Below are 24,089 nucleotides of genomic sequence, written 5' to 3'. Positions count from 1 at the left end.
GAATTGTATGATAAATATTTGACTTGTTCTTAATTATGTGTTCTTAGTTCTTGTTTTAATATCCCAGGATATTGATTCAAGTTAATGCGCTTATTCAGAGGAGAAAAAGTCTCCGTCTAAGAGTAAATTTGTCATAATTAAGCGGAGTTAATTGCACGTCTAGAGATAGGGTGACAAGATTTTGCTGGATTAGGGTGAAACCTAATAAGGGAGTCCATAGATTGAGTTAATGCAACAGTAGGTGTTAATTAGAAAGAGATTTCAATTAATCAACCTAGGGTTAGACGTTATTAGTCTCGAGAGAGATAATAATATAACTTAAGGATTTCTACAGATCAAGTGAAATGAATAAATCGTCTGATTCAGAGTCAAATAACAAGTGAAGTCTAGGTGGAGTTTTCCTTGGGTATTGTCTTAATCAATCGAGGTTTCCCAAAAGCTTTTCCCCAATTTCTCACTGTGCACTCTTAGTTTAGTTAATTAGTTTAGATAAACAAATCCCTTAATTTTTAGGCTAGATAATAAAAAGAAAGTAATTACTAGTACTCTTGGTTCCTTTGGGTTCGACAATCCGGTCTTGCTAAAGCTATACTACTGTTTGATAGGTACACTTGCCTTCATCGTGATAATAGTTAGTTTCAAGAACGATTAATTATAAATTTTTAAAACCTGTCACGAATATCACGTATCAAGTTTTTAGCACCGTTGTCAGGGAACTAAGATATTAGGAACACTCGATTTTTATTACTTTAGCCATTTTACTTTATTTACAATTTAAATTTTTATTTTCTTTTTTAATTTTTCTTTTGATCGCTCCTAGCAGGTTTTTATAGTGTATGACTAGAAGAAACCTGTCGGGACCATTACTATTTGATAGTGAGATCGACCGCACAGTTTGCAGAAACTGAAGAGAAATAAGGCGAAGCTTAAGATACACAGAGGAAGAGCAAGAGGACGATACTTCAACCACAACAGAGGAGATGGCTGAAAACCAAGAAAATCCGCTACCTCTTGCGATTGCCGCTGATCCAGTAAATCAGAATCTGCTCCGCGTACTATGTATGATTATGCTAAACCTTCTTTAACAGGAACTGAATCGAGCATAGTTAGGCCTGCTGTTGCTGCAAATAATTTTGAACTAAAACCTAGCACCATTCAAATGATACAACAATTTGTTCAGTTTGATGGTTTGTAGGATGAGGATCCAAACAACTACTTGGCAAATTTTCTAGAGTTTTGCGATACATTTAAAATCAATGGCATTTTTGATGATGTCATTCGCCTTCGGTTATTCCCTTTTTCATTAAGGAACAAAGCTAAACAGTGGTTGAACTCGTTACAACGAGGGTCAATCACTATTTGGGAACAAATGACCAAAAATTTTTTATTAAAATATTTTTCGTCGGCTAAAATAGCCAAATTACGTAATAATATCTCCTCTTTTGTACAGATGGATTTAAAAACACTCTACGATGCATGGGAGAGATACAAGGACCTTTTGAGAAGGTGCCCTCACCATGGGTTACCATTCTGGCTACAGGTTCAAACGTTTTACAATGGCCTGAATCCTTCGACTAGACAGATGATTGATGCAGCTGCTGGAGGAACTATCAATAATAATGCACCTGAGGATGCTTATGAATTCATAGAAGAAATGTCACTGAATCATTATTAGTGGCAAGTCATGAGGACAAAGCCGACAAAAGCAGCCGGCGTTTTTAACGTCAATTCGGTCACCATGCTCTCTAACTATGTAGACCTTTTGAATAGAAAAATTGACGGTTTTCTTGGTTCTTTACAGGTTCACCCAGTAATACAATGCGAAGTAAGTGGAGGTGGATCAAGCAATTCAAAATATCCACCCTATGGCCACAACATGGAGAACGAGCAGTTAAATTACATGGGTAATAATCCTCGATCTCAGAATAATCTTTATAGTAACACTTACAATGTAGGTTGGAGGAACCACCCAAATTTTTCATGGGGAGGCCAAGGAAATCAGAGACCACCACCCCCTCCAGGCTTTCAACAACCACTGTACCAGCAGGAAAAGAAGTTAAACCTTAAGGAGATGCTAACAAAATTCATCTCGATGCCTGAAACTCGTTTTTAGAATACCGAGACAGTACTTAAGAATCAACAAGTGTCAATCCAAGGGCTTGAAACTCAGATAGGCCAGCTCGCTAAATTGATATCTGAACGCCCACAAGGTAGCCTGCTGAGTAACACTGAATCTAACCCAAGGGAGCAGCTCAATGTAATTACCATTCAAGATGTGGAAGGGTTAGTTGCACCTGAACCAGAACCGAGGCAAGAAACTGTGGTAAGTAAAGGTAAAGGTGAGGTGGACCACAATGACCAAAAACAAGTAAGAAAAAAGTACAGACCATGTGTACCATACCCGAATGCGACAAGGAAAGACCACTCAGATGAACAATTCGGTAAATTCCTTAAAATTTTAAAGAAAGTACATATTAACTTACCATTTATTGAAGCTCTTTCGCAGATGCCGAACACAGTCAAATTTTTAAAAGAGCTTTTAGTAAATAAGCGGAAGTTAGATGAGGCGTCGCATGTGGAATTAAATGCATTTTGCTCAGCCATACTACAGAATAAGCTGGCCAACAAATTGAAGGATCTAGGGAGTTTTACGATTCCTTATTTAATTGGTAGCTTAGATGTTAATAATGCTTTGGCTGATTTAGGGGCTAGTATCAATGTCATGCCTAATAAAATGTTTAAACAACTATGTCTTAGGAAACCCAAACAAACTAGGATGAGTATTCAATTGGCCGATAAAAATATTAGATTTCCTAGGGGTATTATTGAAGACGTACTCGTTAAAATTGACAAATTTACATTCCCAGTTGATTTCATTGTTCTAGACATAGAAGAGGACAGTAACGTGCCTTTAATTTTAGGAAGGCCCTTTTTAGAAACTGCCAAAACTATAATTGATGTTGGTACAGGTAAACTCACACTTCGTGTGGGAGACGAAACTATCACCCTTCAAGCTCGTAATTCGAATAACACATCAAAAATCAAACGTGGTTGTATAAGTCATACTATTAAAACTGACCATGTGGTGCAACTTACTTTGTAAGAAACAGTTTCAGAGAACATATCTGAGCCATGTTCGAATAACGACAAAGGATCTATCTATGAAGAATGAAGGCTACAAATTGAGGAACTAGATGAATAGCGGACACATAAACCGAGGACACACGATAAACCAAAACCACTCCATGACGAGCTCAATATCTCACCAAATCAACCTAAGGTTGGAGACAAAGTACTACTAAATGCAGCAGACCCTCGTATTGCCACTTCTGAAACTAACAGAACAATCCCTCTTACGGTACTCAGTATTTTCCCATATGGTATAGTCGAGGTTATTCATCCCAAGTTCGGAACTTTTAAGGTAAACAGTACTCGTCTTAAACCTTATGTTGATAAAATTGATAGTAGGGATGAGGAGTGTAAACTCCTCGCACCATCATGACCATGCAACAGAAAGGTAAGTCGAGCTTAGACTATAAATAAGTGCTTCTCGGGAAGCAACCTGAGCACTAACGATGTTAACTTCTTTAAAATTTTAGTTTTTGACATTTAATTACTAACTGAGTCATTGAAACACAGGTTTTCTAATCTACGTGGCAGGGCACACGGGTGTGCCTTAGGTCGTGCTCACACCACGAGAGGAGACACAGCCGTGCGATATGACCTTGTGAAAATAGGGCAAAATTTTCCCATAACACAAGATACGATAAGTTGCCACGACCATGCGACGTGGCCGTGGGCGAGTCTGTCAAACCAACTATAAACCGTAGTTGAAATTGAGAATTTAGCATGGGCGTACGACAATCCCGTGCCGATCAACCGTGCTGAAGACTGATAAAATACCATGGGCATGGACATTCATACACGAGTATGGGAGAAACAAACAAAGCAGAACACGGCCGTGTCCACCCACACGCCCAAGGAACACGGGCGTGGGCCTAATGCTAAACACGCCAAAATTTTAAAAAATCACGAAACACAGGGGCAAAAATTAGAGCACACTGGCTTCATACGCTAAAATCTATATATACCCCTTACTATTCATCACCCCTTCCCCAAAATCCCTAACCCTAATCGTTACAACTTCATACGCCCTAACTGCTACGCCCATGCGCCAACCACAGCACCACCTTCGATGACCCAAAGCTCCTCCCTCTTGCGTTTGTTCACTTTTTTCCTTCTATTCTCTCCATTCTTTTACTTATTTCATGATATTTTGTTTTATTTTGAGTAATTAATCATAGTTATAATGATAGAATACTTATGCCCTTTGTTAATAAATTTGCCATGTTAATCAATACATTTTACTACATTTATCCATTTTTCTTGTTTCCATAGATTTCATGCTTACCCACACCATATTTCATACTTATCAAACCCACATGCATTCATTCACTAGATATTTTCGTAGTCCTATTCATAGTAATGACTTGATATATCTGATTGGGTTTTTTTTTTAGCATAGTTGTTTTTTAGTACATGACTTCTATGAAGTATCTCTATTTGTTTTACCATGCGTATTTTTCCATGCTATTATTGGAGAGTAATTTTATTTTTATTTCGTCTTGCCATGCCATTGTAGGTATACTACTCACGTGGAAAGAAGATCCTCATCCCCGCTTCGAAGAAAATGAAAGGAGCAATGTTATCTTCGGGTCCTACCGCTGAGATCCGTCACCCTTTCCTCCAGTTTCCCTTGGGACCCCAGGAGGAACTATTTTAGATATTACGGGCCCGACCCCTAGGTGTGGGCCGCTGTATTGACTGGGCTGTACTTGTACAAATTCAAATGGCTGACACAGTCCGAGCCCTCCTGACGACTGAACCGTGGGGGCTCTTCTTTGAGATCATCGAGCCGACGTACCTCGAGCTCACAATGGAACTCTGCTCGACCTTCCATCTTCAAGTCATCATGACAAACTTCGACGATCCTGGAACGGTCCAGTTCTACCTTGGTGGTCTAGTGCGCCAATTGAGCGTACCAGAGTTTGGAATTGCACTAGGGCCATACACGGAGGAGTTCATGGATGACAATGAACTCGACACCCTCTATCGCCACATCCACTACTCTCCCTCAAAGTGCTGGAAGGACCTCGTCCCTGCCTCGGCCACCTATGATCTTAGTCGCTCTAAGGTATCAGCCCTCGCCCCATCCCTGCGATACCTACAGGCCATCTTGGCTCACACTCTGATAGGATGGCGAGAGAGCACCGACGTTGTAAACACTTACGACGCTTATTTCTTGTGGAGCATGGCAAACAGGCACGTCTTCGACCTTGCCTATTTCATTACCCTCACCATCCGCCATTAGACGAAGCGACATAAGAGAAGAGTCGTCTATATCGGGCCCTATGTGACTCGATTGATGCGACACTTTGGGCTCCTCAACACAGTGGTACAATCATCCGCTGTCACTCTCATCGACCAGATGTCCCCACAGGGCATCTCGAGCATGCTACATATGAGGATGATCGAGAAACGATGTGGAACCTACTGTCCTCAGTACTGCCCCGTCCAGTCCACCGATAAGGAAGACCTAGAGGACATTACTAATAACGTCCGTCCACATCATGAGGATCCACAGTCTCAGCCACCACCCATCCATCGTCCAGTTCATGCGGTGACTTCATACTCTGACATCTCTGAGCACCTTACTCGACTTGAGCAGTAGTGTTTTCAGCATTTTGATCACATTGATGCTACTCTTCATCAGATTTGTCAGCATATTCACATCTCATCGCCACCACCACCTCGCGAACCATCCGGCGATGACGATGTTTAAAGACTTTTTATTTTTTATTTCCATTTTTATCTTTATTTATCTTCTTTAAGTACTTTTTATTTTATTTTTCTTTAATATTATTTTAATTTTAGGATCTATAATTTTTATTGAATAATTTATAGCTTTGGCTATTTCATTACGAGTAATTATACTTCCTTATATTTCCTAAAGAGTTCTTGATTTTATTACAGTTATATAGAGCTCTAAAGCTCATCATCACTTAGGAACTAAAAACTCCACTAGAAAAGGTTCTCCATGACTGCCATGTCCTGCTCGACCATGACCATAGCTACTATCAGATATAATATTCTTTTGGCACAGGACTTAGGGACTAATGAACCTTTACCACCACCGGAGTATCCTCCTCCAATCTTATCAGATATAATAACAAGATTCGTCTTAGGTTTCATTCCCCTTAGGTATTTAGGGGATTTAGTTCATAACTAAAAAGGAAAACATCTTAGAAGAATAACGAATACAAAACATAAAGAAAACCCAAAACTCCTGAAGGGAAATTGAGGGGAGATATTCAGTCTTGATAGTGACTCCGGCTTCTGAGATGGATCAATCGACTTCCTTCGAGTAATCCCTTCCTTCCTCTCCGTGCCTCTCCTCTTTCCTCCTCCTTTAGGGCATATTTATAGGCTTTAGATTGCCTAAAAACCCTCAAAATTAGCCTTTTCTGAATTAGACTCAACTTGGGCTTGGCAGGGACATGCCCGTGTGAATCGCACTTCGAATATGCCAAATTGACACGGCCATGTGGTCTGCCCGTGTGAGGAAGTCCAGGCTGTGTTGATTTCGTACCTTGGCCCATTTTCTCCATTTTTGTCCCGTTTCTCATTCCTTTCGCTCTCTTATACTCTCCTAAGTATAAAACATGAAATTAAAGCATTAGGATCATCGAATTCACCAATTCTAAGGGAAAATCATCCATAAAATGCCCTCACACTTAAGAATTTGCTTGTCCTCAAGTAAAATCCTCAACTCATAATCAAAAGAAATCTTTCTCAACTTATAATCTCTATCGAAAATATCTCAAAATAATTCATAGGTAATCATTCATTGAGAATTCAACTAAAAAAACATAAAAGTTTCAAACATTCGAAGTTGAGTATTTAATCATGCAAACATAGGTGTCTCCCCTCATCTAAGTAATTACCTTTGGTTTAAAATATCATAGAGTTTTACATCCTCACTAAAGATTAACTCAAATCACTCGAGGTGTTTAAGGACAATAATTGAAGCACTCAATAGTTAATAATGAAAAATTATTACCATAGGCTTGCATGAAAATCAAATCTCCACCACTATAAATTGAGATGATACATCAATCAAAAGGTCTTTAGAGGGTTGTAATAAGGCTTGGTTAGGGAAAGCAAAAGTTAGAATCGAGATTGAATTGAAAAATCACTTAACTAGAAAAAGATTTAATATCACTTGCGTACAACAGAGCTTCTTCTCAGAATATGGAATTAAATACTTAAACTCAAAAACAAAAGATTACTACTACTAATATGTATACATTTTTTTTAAGAACAAGTTAAATACAAAATATAATAAAACATAGTTAAGCAACTATTTCAATCCAAATCTCGACGAAAATAGGGATCAAATTAATTTAGGGGATTTCAACAATAATGGGTTAAGGGTTAATATTAAGGGTAATACAAGAAACGGTTTGTTAGGCTCAAGGGGGTTTACTAGGGGTTAATCGTGGAGGTAGGCTTTTCATGGCATGAGTGGGTTAATTCTAAGTGCCTTAATCATTTTGACATATCAAATCAAATGGTGTGGCCTTGACATACATAATCAAGCAAGTTCTAGAATAATAGTTCAATACTGACGCACTCAAAGCAATAATAAAAGTGAGCATAAAAGAATTAATAGATGCTCAAAAGCCTAAAAAATCTCACAAAAATTATGGCTTTTTGATGTTTAAAACTTGTGAATTCCAACTTAAAGTAATACCTAAACTTTGGGGAAACAACCTAAGATTTTAAATTCTTAAAAATCAACTTATCATGCTTGATTCTCTAATGTTTTAAAGTTTAAACAATCAATGCATAAATGCCTATGTTTTAATTCAAGATATATCAATCGAAATCATAAATCAATCAAAATTTATCCTAAATATGATATAAGAGCTTTTTAAGAGAACAAGGCAGTCATTCAGGGATTTTTCTGATAATGAAATGAATATCCCCCACACCTAAGATGTACATTGCCCTCAATGTACAAAGATAGATATAAGAAGAGAGAAAAAAGATAGGAAGTAAAGTGAAACTTCCTGTATGATGAATTCCTCGAACTGGAGTTTTGGAGAGTAATCGGTGCGAAAGTGGAGGAGGATACTACGACGGTGGTAGAGGTTCATTAGTCCATAAGTCCTGCGCCAAAAGAATATTGTATCTAGTGGTAGCTATGGTCGTGGTCAATCAGGACATGGTAGTCGTGGAGAACCGTTCCCGGTGGAGTTTTTAGTTCCTATTCGATGATGAGATTAGGAGCTCTATATAACTGTGATAAAATAAGAAACTTTTTATGGGATATTAGGAAGAATAATTACTCATAAAGAAATAACCGAAATTTATGATTAAAAAAATAAAAAATAAAATTCTAAAGTCTAAAAAAATAAAAAGTAGTTTTAATAAAAATTAAAAACATAAAATAATAAATAAATATTTTTAAACATCTTCATCGTTGGATGGTTCGCGAGGTGGGACTGGCGATAAGATGTGGAGGTGTTGACAAATCTACTATAAAGTAGCATCAATGTTGTCAAATCGTTGAAAACACTGTTGTTTGAATCGATTGAGGCGCTCAGAGATGTCAGCATATGAAGCCGCCGCATGAACTGGACGAGAAGGTGGTGGTGGCTGAGACGGTGGCTCCTCGTGCTGTGGAAGGACATCATCAGGAATGTCCTCGTAGGCCTCCTCCTCGATTGATTGGAAGAGACGATATTGAGGAGGATAGGTTCCTCGGTGCTTTTTGATCATCCTCATGCTAAGCATGCTCAAGATGCCTTGTGGAGACATCTGGCCAATGAGGGTTAAGGATGATTCTTGGGCGGCAGTGCTGAGGAGCTTTAAGTGTTGAGCCAACCGAGTAACATAGGGACCAATGGAGATGACCCCCTTCTTATGCCACTCCGTCTGGTGCTAAATCGTGAGGGTGATGAAATAGGCAAGGTGGATGACGTGCCCGTGCGACATACACCATAAAAAGTAGGCGTCGTGAGTGTTGACGACGCTGATGATCTCTCGCCTTCCTGTAATCGTGCGAGCCAAAATGGCATGTAGGTACCTCAGAGATAGAGCGGCTAGGATTGTAGGTGGCCTCACCAGGAACTAGCGCGTCCCAGCATCGTGAAGAAGAACGATGGATGTGGCGGTTGAAAGCATGTAAGTCATTCTCCTCTTTAAATTCTTCAGTATATAAACCCAGTGCTGTACCGAATTATAGAAGGCTGAGCTGGTGGACTAATCCGTCTAGGAAAAATTAGACCGTGTCGAGATTATCGTAGTTCATCATCACGGTCTGAAGATGAAATGTGGAGCATAATTCCATCATAATCTCAAGATACATCGGCTCGATGATCCCAAAGAAAAGCTCCCAAGGGTCGTTGGTTAGGAGGGCCCGAATCGCTTCAGCCAACTAAACTTGTTCTACCGCAACCCAGTCGATGCAGTGGCCTGCAATTAAAGGTCGAGCCCAAAGTATTTGGAATAGTTCTTCTTGGGGCCCGATGGGAAACCTCAGGAAAGGGTGACGAACTTTCGCAGTAGGACCTGAGGAAGATCACGCTCCCTTCCTTTTCTTTGAAGCAGGGGCAGCGGCCTTTTTACCACGTGAAGATGACATGGTACCTACAAATAGAATCATCAAGTCGTCTTGATGAGTGGTCAAAGTAAAACGAAGACAAATTTTAAATAAAATCATAATTTTAGCCACAACTACTAAAACTAACTAAAACAACAAGTTCAATGGCATACTTTTGTGGCACTAGCATGGTGATATGAGTAAAAATGGTCAGGAATTTAATGGAAATATAAAGAGCATAAATTTAGCACATGGCATAAGTTGTAATGGTAAATAACGAAAACAATTGAAAACTATGAATATTGATTTAGAATAGGTGAGTAAGGCATGAGAGTTTCATAAAAAATATGTCATGGGGAATGAATGATAACTAATCTTAAAAGAAATGAAACTTGAATGATAGCATAGTGTGAGATACATGAAGATTATAGCATTAAAAATGCGTGGAGTTAAAGGTAAAAGAGTGAACAAACGCTAAAAATGGAAGAATAAGCGTCAGGAATGAAGTTAGAAGCGTCACACGGGCGTGGCGGGGAGGGCATATGGACTTGCAGTGGCTAGGGTTAGGAGTTTTTGGGTGAAGAAGATAATGAATAGTGCAGCCTATTTATAGATTTTAGGGCACACGGCCAGGTAACACGCCCGTGTTCCCCAATTTCAGCCCGTGTGATTCACGAATTTTGAGTTTGGGCATGTCTGACATTTAGTACACACCCGTGTTCCTTGGGCATGTGGGTGCACACGGTCGTGTCGCACGGCTGTGTCTGGCATTGTTCGCTTCTCCCACGCCCATGTCAATCTAATAGGTTCGACCTCGGGTGCTAGACACAGGCGTGTTGCACGGCCGTGGCATTTTATCGTAGCCCGTGTTTGGGAAAATCGTTGCCCTGTTTTCACACAGCCTTAAGCATGCCCGTGTGCTTGGCCGTGTATTTGTGGAAAACCTATATTCAAGAGCTCCGTTAGTAAGTTAGGTGTTGAAGACTAAATTTTAAAGAAGTTAATACAGTTAGTGCTCGGTTTGCCTCTCGAGAAGCACTTATTTATAGTCTAAGCTCAACTTACCTCTCTATTGAATGGTCATGGTGGTTCGAGGAGTTTATACTCCTCATTCCTACTATCATTCTCATCAAAATAAGGTTTCAGACGGGTGTTGTTTACCTTAAAAGTGCCAAACTTGGGATGACTTACCTCGACTGTACCGAATGGGAAAATACTAAGTACTGTAAGAGGGATTTCTTCATTCGGTGTGGTAGTGACAATGCGAGGATCTGCGGCATCTAATAAGACTTTATCTCCAACCTTAAGTTGATGTGAGAATGTGTTGAGCTTATTCTGGCGTAGTTCTAGTTTATCATGCGTTCTTGGTTTATGCGTCTGCCATTCATCTAACTCCTCGATTTGTAGCCTTCGTTCTTCATGAATAGGTCCTTTACCATTTCTTGAGAATGGCTCATGTACTTCCTTTAGACTCATTTCCTGCAAAGTAGGTTGCACCATATTTTCAGTTTTAGTAAAATGGGTTAAACGATCACCTTCAATTTCGGATGTGTTCCCAGAATTGCGAGCTTCAAGGGTGATTGTTTTGTCTCCCACACGGAGTGTGAGTTTGCTTGTGCCAACATCAATGATAGTTTTAGCAGTTGCTAAAAAGGGCCTTCTTAGAATTAAAGAAGTGTTGCTATCCTCTTCTATGTCTAGAACAATGAAGTCCACGGGAAATATAAATTTATCGACTTTAACTAGCACATCTTCAATAATACCCCTAAGAAATCTTATAGTTTTATCTGCTAATTGAATGCTCATCCTAGTCTGTTTGGGTTTCCCAAAACCTAATTGTTTGAACATTTTGTAGGGCATGTCGTTAATACTAGCCCCTAAATTAGCTAATGCATTATTAACATCTAAACTACCAATTAAGCAAGGAATTGTAAAACTCCCTGGGTCTTTTAATTTGTTCGGTAGCTTATTATGCAGAATAGTTGAGCAAACTGCATTTAGCTCCACATGCGACGCCTCGTCCAACTTCCGCTTATTTGCTAAAAGCTCATTTAAAAATTTCATTACATTTGGCATCTGTGATAGAGCTTCAATAAACGGTAAGTTAATGTGTAATTTTTTTAAGAGTTTAAGGAGTTTACCAAATTGTTCATCTCAGCGGTCTTTCCTTGTCGCGTTGGGGTATGGCACACGAGGTTTATATTTGATATTCACCAATTTGTTTTTATTATGACCTACCTCACATTGGCCTCTGCTTACCTTAGTTTTTTGCCCTGGTTCTGGCCCAGACTCAACGAATCCTTCTTCATCTTGAACATTAATCATGTTGAATTGTTCCCTTGGGTTGGGTTCAATATTACTTAGCAAGCTACCTTGTGGTCGTTCGGAGATTAGTTTGGAAAGCTGGCCTATCTGAGTTTCAAGCACTTGGATCGACGCTTGTTAATTTTTAAGTGATGTCTCGGTGTTCTGGAAACGAGTTTCTAACACCGATATAAACTTTGAGAGCATCTCTTCAAGGTTCCGCTTCTTTTCCTGTTGGTAGGGTGGTTATTGGTAGCCTAGAGGTGGTCTCTGATTTCCTTGGCCTCCCCATGAGAAATTTGGGTGGTTCCTCCAACCTGCATTGTAAATGTTACTATATGGATTGTTTTGAGATCGAGAAGTATTACCCATGTAATTTAACTACTTGTTATCCATGTTGTGGCCATAAGTGTAGCATTCTGAATTACTTGATCCACCACCACTTGCTTCGCACTGCATTACTGGATGAACCTGTGAAGAACTAAGAAAACCATCAATTTTCTTATTCAAGAGTTCTACCTGATTAGAGAGCATGGTGACCGAATCGACGTTATAAACACCGGCTGTTTTCGTTGGATTTGTCCTCATGATTTTCCACTAATAGTTATTTAGTGACATCTCCTCTACAAACTCATAAGCATCTTTAGGTGTTTTATTATTGATGGTTCCGCCAGCAGCTGTGTCAACCATTTTTCGATCCGAAGGATTCAGGCCATTATGGAATGTTTGGACCTGAAGCCAAAGCGGGAACCCATGGTGAGGGCACCTTCTCAGTAAGTTCTTGTATCTCTCTCATTCATCGTAAAGAGTTTCTAAGTCCATCTGCACAAACAAAGAGATATCAATACGTAATTTGGCCGTTTTAGCCGACGGGAAATATTTTAATAGAAATTTTTTGGTCATTTGTTCCCAAGTAGTGATTGACCCTCGTGGTAATGAGTTCAACCACTATTTAGCTTTGTTCCTCAATGAAAAAGGGAATAACCGAAGATGAATGGCATCATCAGAAACACCATTAATTTTAAATGTATCGCATAGTTCCAAAAAGTTTGCTAAGTGAGCGTTGGGATCCTCATCCTGCAAACCATCAAACTGAACAAATTGTTGTATCATTTGAATAGTGTTAGGTTTTAGTTCAAAAGTATTTACAGCTACAGCAGGTCTAACTATGCTTGATTCAGTTCCTGTTAAAGAAGATTTAGCATAATCATACATAGTGCGTGGAGCAGGATTTTGATTAATCGCAATTACAGGAGGTAGCTGATTGTCTTGGTTTTCATCCATCTCTTCGGTTGGGGGTTGAGTATCGTCCTCTTGCTCGTTCTCTGTGTATCTTAAGCTTCGCCTTATTTTTCTTTGGTTTCTGCGAATTGTGCGATCGATTTCTTCGTCAAAAAGTAGTGGTCCTGACAGGTTTCTTTTAGTCATAAACTATAAAAACCTGCCAAGAGAAAGAAAAAGTAAATTAATAAATAATAATAATAAATTAAATTGCAAGAAAAATAAATGGCTAAAGTAATAAAAATTGAGCGTTCCTAATATTTTAGTTCCCCGCAACGGCCTCAAAAACTTGATCGCGATTTTCGTGACAGGTAAGTTTTAAATATTTATAATTAATCATTCTTGAAACTAACTATTATCGCGATGCAGGCAAGTGTACCTATCAAACAGTAGTATAGTTTTAGCAAGACTGGATTGTCGAACCCAAAGGAACTAAAAGTACTAGTAATGACTGTCTTTTTATTATCTAACCTGATAATAAGGGGGTTTTGTTTTAACTAACTAATTAACTAAGAATTCACAGAGAATGGAATTGGGGGATTACTTTTGGAAAACGATTGAATTAAGACAATACCTAAGGAAAAATCCACCTAGACTATACTTGTTATTCTGGCTCCGAATCGGATGATTTATTCATTTAACTTGTTCCGCAGAGATCCCTAAGTTATGTTATTATCCCTATTCAAGACTAATAACGTCTAATCCCTAGATTGAATAATTGATACTTTTCTCTAATTAACACCCTAGGGTTGCATTAACTCGATCTATGGATCCCCTTATTAGGTTTCACCCTAATCTGGCAAAATCTTGTCACCCTATGTCTAGGCGCGCAAACAACTCCGCTTAATTATGACAAATGTACTCTTAGACAGGGTTTATTCCTCTTCTGAATAAGAGCTTATCTTGAATCAGTATCCTGGGATATCAAAACAAGAATTAAGAACACCTAATTAAGAACAAGTTAAATATTTATCAAACAATTTAGAAAATAATAACAAGATTCGTCTTAGGTTTCATTCCCCTTAGGTATTTAGGGGATTTAGTTCATAACTAAAAAGGAAAGCATCTCAGAAGAATAATGAATACAAAATATAAAGAAAACCCAAAACTCCTGAAGGGAAATTGAGGGGAGATCTTTAGTCTTGATGGTGACTCTGGCTTCTGAGATGGATCAATCGGCTTCCTTCGAGTAATTCCTTCCTTCCTCTCCGTGCCTCTCATCTTTCCTCTTCCTTTTGGGCCTATTTATAGGCTTTAGGATGCCTAAAAACCCTCAAAATTAGCCTTTTTCCGAATTGAACTTAACTTGCAGGGACACGCCTGTGTAACACGCCCGTGTGAATAGTGCTTCGAATCTGCCAAGTTGACATGGCCAATTGGTCTGCCCTTGTGAGGAAGTCTAGGCCGTGTTGATTTCGTACTTTGGCCCATTTTCTTCGTTTTTAGCCCATTTTTTGTTCCTTTCGCTTTTATATGCTCTCCTAAGTATAAAACATGAAATTAAAGAATTAGGGGAATCGAATTCACCAATTCTAAGGGAAAATCATCCATAAACTGCGTTAAGCATAGGGTGAAAATATGTATATATTACGGTTTATCAATAGGGTGACAAGATTTTACCGGATTAGGGTGAAACCTAATAAGGGAGTCCATAGATCGAGTTAAAGCAACAGTAGGTGTTAATTAGAAAGAGATTTCAATTAATCAACCTAGGGTTAGACATTATTAGTCTCGAAAGAGATAATAATATAACTTAGGGATTTCTACGGATCAAGTTAAATGAATAAATCGTCTGATTCAAAGTCAAATAACAAGTGAAGTCTAGGTGGATTTTTCCTTGGGTATTGTCTTAATCAATCAAGTTTTCCCAAAAGTTTTTCCCCAATTTCTCTCTGTGCACTCTTAGTTTAGTTAATTAGTTTAGATAAACAAATCCCTTAATTTTTAGGCTAGATAATAAAAAGAAAGTAATTACTAGTACTCCTGGTTCTTTTGGGTTCGACAATCCAGTCTTGCTAAAGCTATACTACTATTCGATAGGTACACTTGCCTTCATCGTGATAATAGTTAGTTTCAAGAACGATTAATTATAAATTTTTAAAACCTATTACGAATATCATGTATCAGCATAATTTTATTAAATAGAATAATTTATAAAATTGTTAACACTGAAAGGCAAGTATTAGTATGATATGCCAGGTCGAATTTGAATGTATATCAAGCAAATCGTTGATCATCTTTGTTATAATAGGCTTGGATTGGTTATATAAACTTAATGCTAAGTTTGATAAATATGTAATCATGATTGGTAGGATAATTTAATGTATATGAACTTAGTTATAACTTAGCATAAGCTAAGTGTGTAGTTGGTTGAAAGTTGTATGTTTGGAAATGGTATTTTAGACAATTTGGTTTGTTGGTTTCGAGACACACTGGTCATGTCTTGATATCTCAATAACAAAAGTGATCATTTCAGGTGTATCTGGGTAATGGTCTCGAGACACGTTGAGTATGTCTCTAGATAATAGCTACTAAATCTTGAGATACCTGAACGTCGAACCTAAAAATCCAAAATAGGGGAAGTATGGAATGAGAGAAACAAAAAGTAATTTAGAGAAGAAGGTTTTTATTCATATCCCTCTTGTCAAACAATACCAACCTATATACACATAGACGAATAACAAACTATTTAACAATAATATATTTAAACTATAAATAATATATAATAAAGCTAATAATATTACTAAAGAAAAGAAAGAATCCCAACAACAAGATCAAGGCGGTTGAAGAATCTTATCATGCCCTCGCAAGATGGACGACGTTGAAACGAACTGTCAGTGAGGTAACAATTTTGTGAAAGCATTAGCAAGTTGGTCGATAGTGGAAATATGAGACACACGAAGACGACCACTTTGTACTTGTTCACGAATGAAGTGTTAGTCTAGCGCAACATGCTTCATGCGCGAATGAAATACTGGATTAGCATAGAAATGAGTGGCTCTAACATTGTCGCAATATATCACCGGCTGTTGTGGTATAATGACACCGAGTTCAGACAAAATGGAGCGCAACCAGCATAACTCAACAGGTGTATTAGCCACGGAACGATACTCAGCTTCGGTAGAAGACCGATCAATCATTTTCTATTTCTTCAAGCTCCAAGACACGAGATTGCGACCAAGATAGATAGTATAAGCACTTGTAGAGGTAAAGCCATCTTTGTCACCAGTCCAATCAGTATCAGAGAAAGCATGAAAGGCAAGAGATGAATGACAATGGACGGAGAGGCCATGATCTAAGGTACCACAGAGATAGCAAAATAGTCGTTTGACGGTAGTCCAATGGTCGATTGTAGGTTGATGCATGAACTGCGACAACTTGTTAACAGCATAGGAGAATCAGGTCGTGTTAACGAGAGATACTGAAGGCTGCCAATAATAGTGCGATAGGTAGCTGCATCTGCTAATAGGGAACCACAATGTAATGTATGAGACATCGAAGAGGACATAGGTGTTGAAATCGGTTTAGCTTCAGTCATCTGATCTCTGGAAAGAAGGTCAACAATGTATTTGCACTGACTAAGAAATAAACCATTAGCTTAGAGAATGACCTCGACACCAAGAAAATAATGCAAGCGACCAAGATCCTTCAATAAGAACCGAGCAGACAGGTGCTGAAGAAACTGAGATATAGCTGAAGAGGTATTTCCGGTAACAATGATATCATCAACATAGACAATAAGATAAATTACAGTATTATAGCCACGAAAGACAAACATCGAGGCATCAGCAGTAGAGTTGATAAATCCAAAAGATAGCAAGAATAACTGTAATTCATGATACCAAGCACGCAGAGCCTGTTTAAGCCCATAGATAGCTTTTCGAAGCTGGTGCACATGATTAGGATTGTCACAGTCGATGAACCCTGGAGGCTAAGTCATAACACATCTTCTGAAATGGTGCCTTGGAGGAAGGCGATATTGACATCAAGCTGATGAAGGGCCAAACCATGACTAATAGCGAGGCTAAATACCAGGTGCACCGTGGTTGGTTTAACAACGGGACTAAAAGTTTTAGTAAAATCGATGCCCGGGCATTAATGGAAGCCTTTTGCGACTAGACTGGCTTTGTACCTGTCAAGTGAGCCATCAGAATGATATTTAGTGCAGAATATCCATTTACAGCTTACTAAATTTTGAGTGGGGCACAATGGAACAAGCTCCCATGTTTCGTTGGGAAGAAGAGCGTCAAATTCATCGGACATGGTACTCCTCCACTGAGGGACTTTTAAGGCTTGAGTAACTATGGTTGGTTCACTAGTAGGGTGGTAGAGTTTTGCATAAAGGTTGAGCTTTTGAATGGGTTTGCATATATTATGTTTGGAACGAGTAATAATACTGAGAAAGGGTAAATGTGGTTGTGTGGTGGTGGTTGTTGGTTATTCAGGTTGAGTGGAGGTGGGCAGGGTTGGTAATTCAAGTTGAGTAGGTGTAGTGGTTGGTGTAGCGATTTGGTCTAGAGTAGTCAGAGAGGACGGTTGAAGGTTTTGGACCTGATGAAGTGGTGGAAGAAGAAGGAGCATTAGAGGCGGGAGTAGTGATAGGTGTTGAGGTGGATGAAGTAATGATTAGTATGGACAAGGAGCACCATTCAGAAATAGTAACGGAAGTAGCTCTCGGGAGAGTAGGAACAGTTTGTGTAAAAAAGGAGACGGTTTCAATAAAACGAACATGACGAGAAATATACAGGCGATGGGAAGACGTATCAAGGAAGAGATAAGCACTCTGAGAAGATAAGTAACCAACAAAGAGACAAGGGTTCGATCTGGGTTCAAGTTTGTGAGAGGCATGGGGACGTAGCCAGGGATAACAAAGGCAACAAAAGCTTTGGAGTTTACTATAGTTAGGAAGAGTGCCGAAAAGTTTGAGGAGTCTTTATGAATAATGGGCGTAGGCATACAGTTTATAAGATAAACGGCTGTGGAAATAGCATATGACCAATAGGATAGAGGCATTGAGCCATGGGAAAGAAAGGAGAGACCAGTTATTATTATATGTCGATGTCGACGTTCAGCAAAGCCATTATGCTCCGGGGTGTGAGGAGGAGACGTAAGGTGGGAAATTCCATTGATGTTGAAAAATAGAAATAAGGCTTGGTATTCACCGCCATTGTCTAAATAAATTATTTTAATTCCAGTGTTGAAGAACTTTTCGAGAACGGCTTTGAAACTGATGAAAATATCACGATCCTCAAACCTGCACCTTAAAGGATACAACCATATGTTTTTGGTGAAGTGATCAAAAAAGATTATATAATATTTAAATTTGTAGACAGAGTGTATAGTAGAGGTCCATACATCAGTAAAAACTATTTCAAAAGGGAATGAAGATGACAAGGTGGAAGCGGAGAAAGAAAGTTTGTGACTTTTATTAGAATGACAGACATTACAATATGTATCTGACAGAGAAGATGTGTTAACAACTAAATAAAAAAAGGAAATCATGTACTTCAATGTCGAGAGAGATGGGTGACCAAGTTGGTGATGCCAGATAGGAGGTGTTGTCTTTATTGTAGAGAAAGTAAGTAACGGGGTAGAGTTTAAAGGCGACTCATAGACACCACGTTTAGGTTGACCTTGGAAAAGAACTGCCGACAATAAAAGAAGAAAGTAAGAATTCAGTAGAAGTATTGTTCAATTTGCAAACTTGAGACACAGAAATTAATTTGCGTTTCATATTAGGAGTACAGAGGACATTAGATAAAGTAAATGAGTGGAAATGAGTGGGAAGAGTGGTAGAACCAGAGTGAGTAATAGCAACGCCAGAGCCATCACTGATCATTACTTCATCCGAGCTAGTGTAGGAATTGTGAACAGATAGATTTTGGAGATCGGTTGTGATGTGGTGTGTAGCACCACTGTTTAATAGTCAGGGATCAGAGGATGAGAAATTGGAGGTAGCTACATAAGCTTGAGGTTGCCATGGTGGAGGCATACGAGATATAGACGAATTGACCTGGCGTGGAGATGCGGCTGCATTCGGGAACTATTGACAAAAAAGAGAGCACTCAGTGACAACATGCCCCTGAGTTCGGCACCACTGACATTTGCTCAAAAAATGATGCATAGGTCTATTGTATTGTTGAGATGCAGATGGCGTAAGAGACTGGTGAAACCGTTGATTGGAGCGTTGAGTGTAAGTTGAGTAGGCGGTGACTGATACACTTGAGAAGGAGTTGTGTAAGGCGAGCTCTCTGTTGATCAGTTTCTCATGTAACTCATCAAAGGTGATGGCAGTATTGGGACTATTGACAAACTATTCTATTTAGCAATCAAATATCAATCAACACTTCATTTCTATGATAATGTAATGCAATGCAGTCATCAACAGAACAAAAACAAAACACGTTAGTACAGAAAAAATAAATAATAAATAAAATACCTACTCGGGTGACCACTAAATTTGGGCAAGGTTCTACCTAAGATGGACTCTCAAGGTTCACTATATGTGGCTCAGTTCTAGAGAAAAGGTACCCAAACCAGCAGATTCCTCAATCCTAACCCATTATAGGCTCATATGGATCGAGTTCGATTCAGGGGAATACATTTCCTATGACCATGCGGAGATGAAACTCTCACGAAATCATAAGTACAGATGTATTCCGGAAGTGATCCACTAGCCCATACGGAGGTGGAAACCTCACGAAGGCATAGTTTCTCACTCACACTTAAAGGTATAACCGCAACATTCATGCAATGCAATGCAATATTATTCTAAAATACTTAAACCACAACAATCATGCAAACAAATGCAACAAAGAATCATGATTTTCAAATTAAATTTTCAACTTTAGACAAAAGGACAGAAAATAATCAATTTTCTGGCTTAACTCTCTTGTTCAGTCTCCAGTGGAGTCGCCAAGCTGTCAAAACCATTTTTTATAGGAAAAAATGGGGATCGACTTTTAAGACAAAGTGTGGAGTCGCCACCAATCTTTTTATTTAGGTGTGATTGGATCGCCTACTAAAACATTTTGTTCCATTATCAATTTTGGTCCACGTAAATTTAAAAATGTTCAGGAGCCAGTTACGTATGAGGAAGGGTTAGCACCCTCACTACGCCCAAAACTGGTACCAGATTGATTAAGTGTTATCCTTATGTCTAGGATTTTTAAAAAAAAATTGAAATATGGTTCCTTTTAAAGCATTTGAGTGGTTCAAGCTAGTCGTCAAAATTTTCTCCTTTCAAAGGTATATAACATCACATCCAGCACGATTGGACACGATTCTTCATTCCCTTGAAAACTCGATTGATTTTTGACTTCCAAAAGCTCTTAGGTTAAAATTACAAAAGGATGTCCAGATATTTAGTCCAACGAGAAATTGAAACCTAGCACGGTAGGGCACGATTTCTCGTATTTCTAAATACTGAACATTGCCTTATTTTAGGTTTTTTAAAAAATTGTAAACTAGCTCAAAACACATTAATTTTACTTGAAAATAAAATGGTATAATTAATTTTAAAGAGTTGAAAATTATAAGCGACATTTGTAAACCAAAAGAAAAATAATAAGCATGGGATAATATGTACACATAAAATACAATACTTGATGAATGAAGATAATATAACATTATTTAACCAACTAACAAAATAAACAATTACATAAAACTAATCCAAGAAAAATATGACCAAATTTTCAAACATGAATGAAGAACAATTGTTATGATAATACAAAAAATGAATAAATAACATGCAACAATAACATATGGAATAATATAAAATAATTAGATCATAAAAACTAGCGTATACTAGAATTGAAATATTTTACATAAAAACTAGGGATATGTATAGCGTATGCTAGAATTGAAATATTTTACATAAAAACTAGGGATATGTATATACACACAAAATTTGAAATAGATCATCAAATAAATAAAAATATAGAATAAATAAGATATACACTTTAACATATAAATGAATTTCAAAATAAGTATTATAAGAAGAACTTTGAAAAGAATACTATACAAAACAATTTAAACCCCAAAATTTATCGATAAGATATAATATAAATTATATTCATAAATATAGTAATGGATGTCAATATAAATTTTAAACCAATGTTGTACATGTTAGAAAGTTTTAAGATAAATAGATTTCGTATAAAAATATTTAAAAGAATGTATATGAACTACTAACTATGTAATATGAAATTAATGATTGTCCAAAATAATTTGAAACAAGATTTATTCATCCACAATAATTAATATACATGAAGTAAAAGTCTTAACATAAACAATGCATATATAAAAGGATAATAATAAAGGAAAATATTTGAAACAAACAAAATATATAATACCAAAATTGGATTTAAAAGACATAAATAATATATATACATAAAATAAGAAAATATGAACATCTTGAAAGAGGATTTAAATAAGTAATTCAATATAAATTATGTATATGTATATATAAATATCAATAAATGAGGATAAATATTATATAAATCTTTTAAATATAAAATTACATAGAGAAAATTTTAAGATAATGAATTATATAATAAAATAATTCAAAATGTACAAAAAAAAAAAAAAACTAAAACAATGTGAGATCAATAAAATAATACATTAAGAATAACATATTTAAAAATGAATAACAAATAATTCATAAAGAATACAAGACACTAACTAAAAAAAACTTAATCGTAATAAAAACAAAGTTAGAAGAGTAATTTATAAATAAATCAAATTGTTAAAACAGAATCAAGGACCAAAATTGAACGCACACAAATAACCGAGGATTAAAAATGAAAATGGACCAATATTCCAAAACGAAACGTTTAAAACATGGACTAAAATGAGTAAACGCGTAAATTTCGGGGATAATATAGAAGAATCAAAGAAAACATAAATAAGGCGCGATATGGTTCAGCAAAGTAATAAGACCACGCGCGTAAATTGATCATTTAAGGTAAAAAGGCGCAGATCTGGTCCACAAAATGGGTCAACGCGCGGATCTTCTTCCCCCTAAACGGCACCGTTTCGTATACTCCATAAAAAACACAAGAAAAAACCCTAAAATGACCCCTGATCCCTTTAAACAAAATCAAAACAAAGAACCTAAGCTTCCTATCTCTCTCTCATTCAGCCGACGGTCATCATACAAAGGCCTAATCAGGCCCCGTTCGATCACGAATCTGAGAGTTTTGCTAGGCTTAACCTCAATCCTCATCTAAGCTTAGATTACCACGAAGCAAACAAGGATTTCGAGGCCTCCTCAAGAAGATAAGTATTTACGCCTTTATTTATTTGTTTTTTACTTACAATAATGAAGATTAAAGAAGAAATAGACGCAAAATCAAAAGAAAAAAATGAGATTTAAAATCACCTCTTGGAAACTACTTTTCTTTTTCTATTCAAACTTTTTGTCAGATTTGTATGCATAATCCCTTTTACAGTGTAATCCTAGCCTTTTATAGCCAATATACAGAATAAATAAAAGAAAAATATAACGAGAAAAAACTCTAATTTTTGCTGTCATTTGCTGGCTGATTTTTTCTGTTATTATTTCTATTATTTCTTGTCGCAGGTTCCATTATGGTGATGGTCGTACGGAAGGAAGGGCCGTTCGTGGGCGTGTAGCGTGGCGCGCGTGGAAGCCATTGTGGAGCATGGAGACTAGGACTGCGGCATGAGGCGGCTGATTAGGGTTTGGGGAATATTTAATTTTTGGGCTAATTTAGGTGTTGGGTTGTTTAGGGTTAATTGGGTTAGATTTTTTAGGTTAAATTTATTATTGGGTTTAGGGATTTATTTGGGTTATAAATGTAAATAGACATTAGACCTTATTTTATTTTTACTATTTTTTATATTTTGGTTTTTTGGTTCTTGTATGGGCCCTGGCGAAATGGGCCTATTACAAGGAGCACAGAGGACATTAGATAAAGTAAATGAGTGGAAAGGAGTGGGAAGAGTGGTAGAACCAGAGTGAGTAATAGCAATGCCAGAGCCATTACCAATCATTACTTCATCCGAGCTAGTGTAGGGATTGTGAACAGATAGATTTCGCAGATCGGCTGTGATGTGGTATGTAGCACCACTGTCTAATAGCCAGGGATCAAAGGATGAGAAATTAGAGGTAGCTACATGAGCTTGAGGTTGCCATGGTGGAGGCATACGAGATATAGACAAATTCACCTGACGTGGAGGTGCAGCTGCATTCGGAAACTATTGACAAAAGAGAGAGCATTGAGTGACAACATGCCCCTGAGTTCGGCACCACTTACATTTTCCTAAAAAAGGATGCATAGGTCTATTGTATTGTTGAGATACAGATGGCGTAGGAGACCGGTGAAACCATTGATTGGAGCGTTGAGTGTGAGTTGAGTAGGCGGTGACTGATACACTTTAGAAGGAGTTGTGTAAGGCGAGCTCTCTGTTGATCAGTTTCTCATGTAACTCATCAAAGATGATGGCAGTATTGGGACTATTGACAGCATCGATAATTGGTTGGAAGGTGTCATCAAGCCCTTCTAGGACTTTTTCAATAAGATCCTCTACATCTAATGGTTTACCAAGAGTAGCAAGCTTATCGGCTTAGATTTTAATAGCTTGCATCTAGCCCGTGATAGTTTGGGAGCCTTTGGAAATTTTTTTGAGATTATCTTTGATTTGTTTGATATGACCACGAGATGGACGAGCATAAGGGCTGGCGAGAACCGTCCAAGTTTCAGCTGAGGTTATGCACCGTAAGACTAGAGGTACAAGGTTTTGGGAGATGGTGCCAACTAATGCACCAAACAAGAGTTTGTCTTGCCGTAGCCATGTCTGATATGCCGGATTG

At 37.8% G+C, this 24,089-nt stretch overlaps 1 non-coding gene across 1 annotated transcript; it reads right to left on the bottom strand.

The window, feature by feature from the left end:
• Nucleotides 1-1,417: 1,417 nt before the first annotated feature.
• LOC128290013 (small nucleolar RNA R71) lies at nucleotides 1,418-1,524 on the bottom strand. Its single transcript, XR_008279653.1, has one exon. It is a non-coding gene; the product is annotated as a small nucleolar RNA R71 (small nucleolar RNA).
• Between the last annotated feature and the right edge of the window lie 22,565 nt (nucleotides 1,525-24,089).

Source organism: Gossypium arboreum, chromosome 2, assembly GCF_025698485.1.
Source record: "Gossypium arboreum isolate Shixiya-1 chromosome 2, ASM2569848v2, whole genome shotgun sequence".
Classification (NCBI taxonomy): Eukaryota; Viridiplantae; Streptophyta; class Magnoliopsida; order Malvales; family Malvaceae; genus Gossypium; species Gossypium arboreum.
This window is presented reverse-complemented; position numbering and strand designations above follow the sequence as displayed.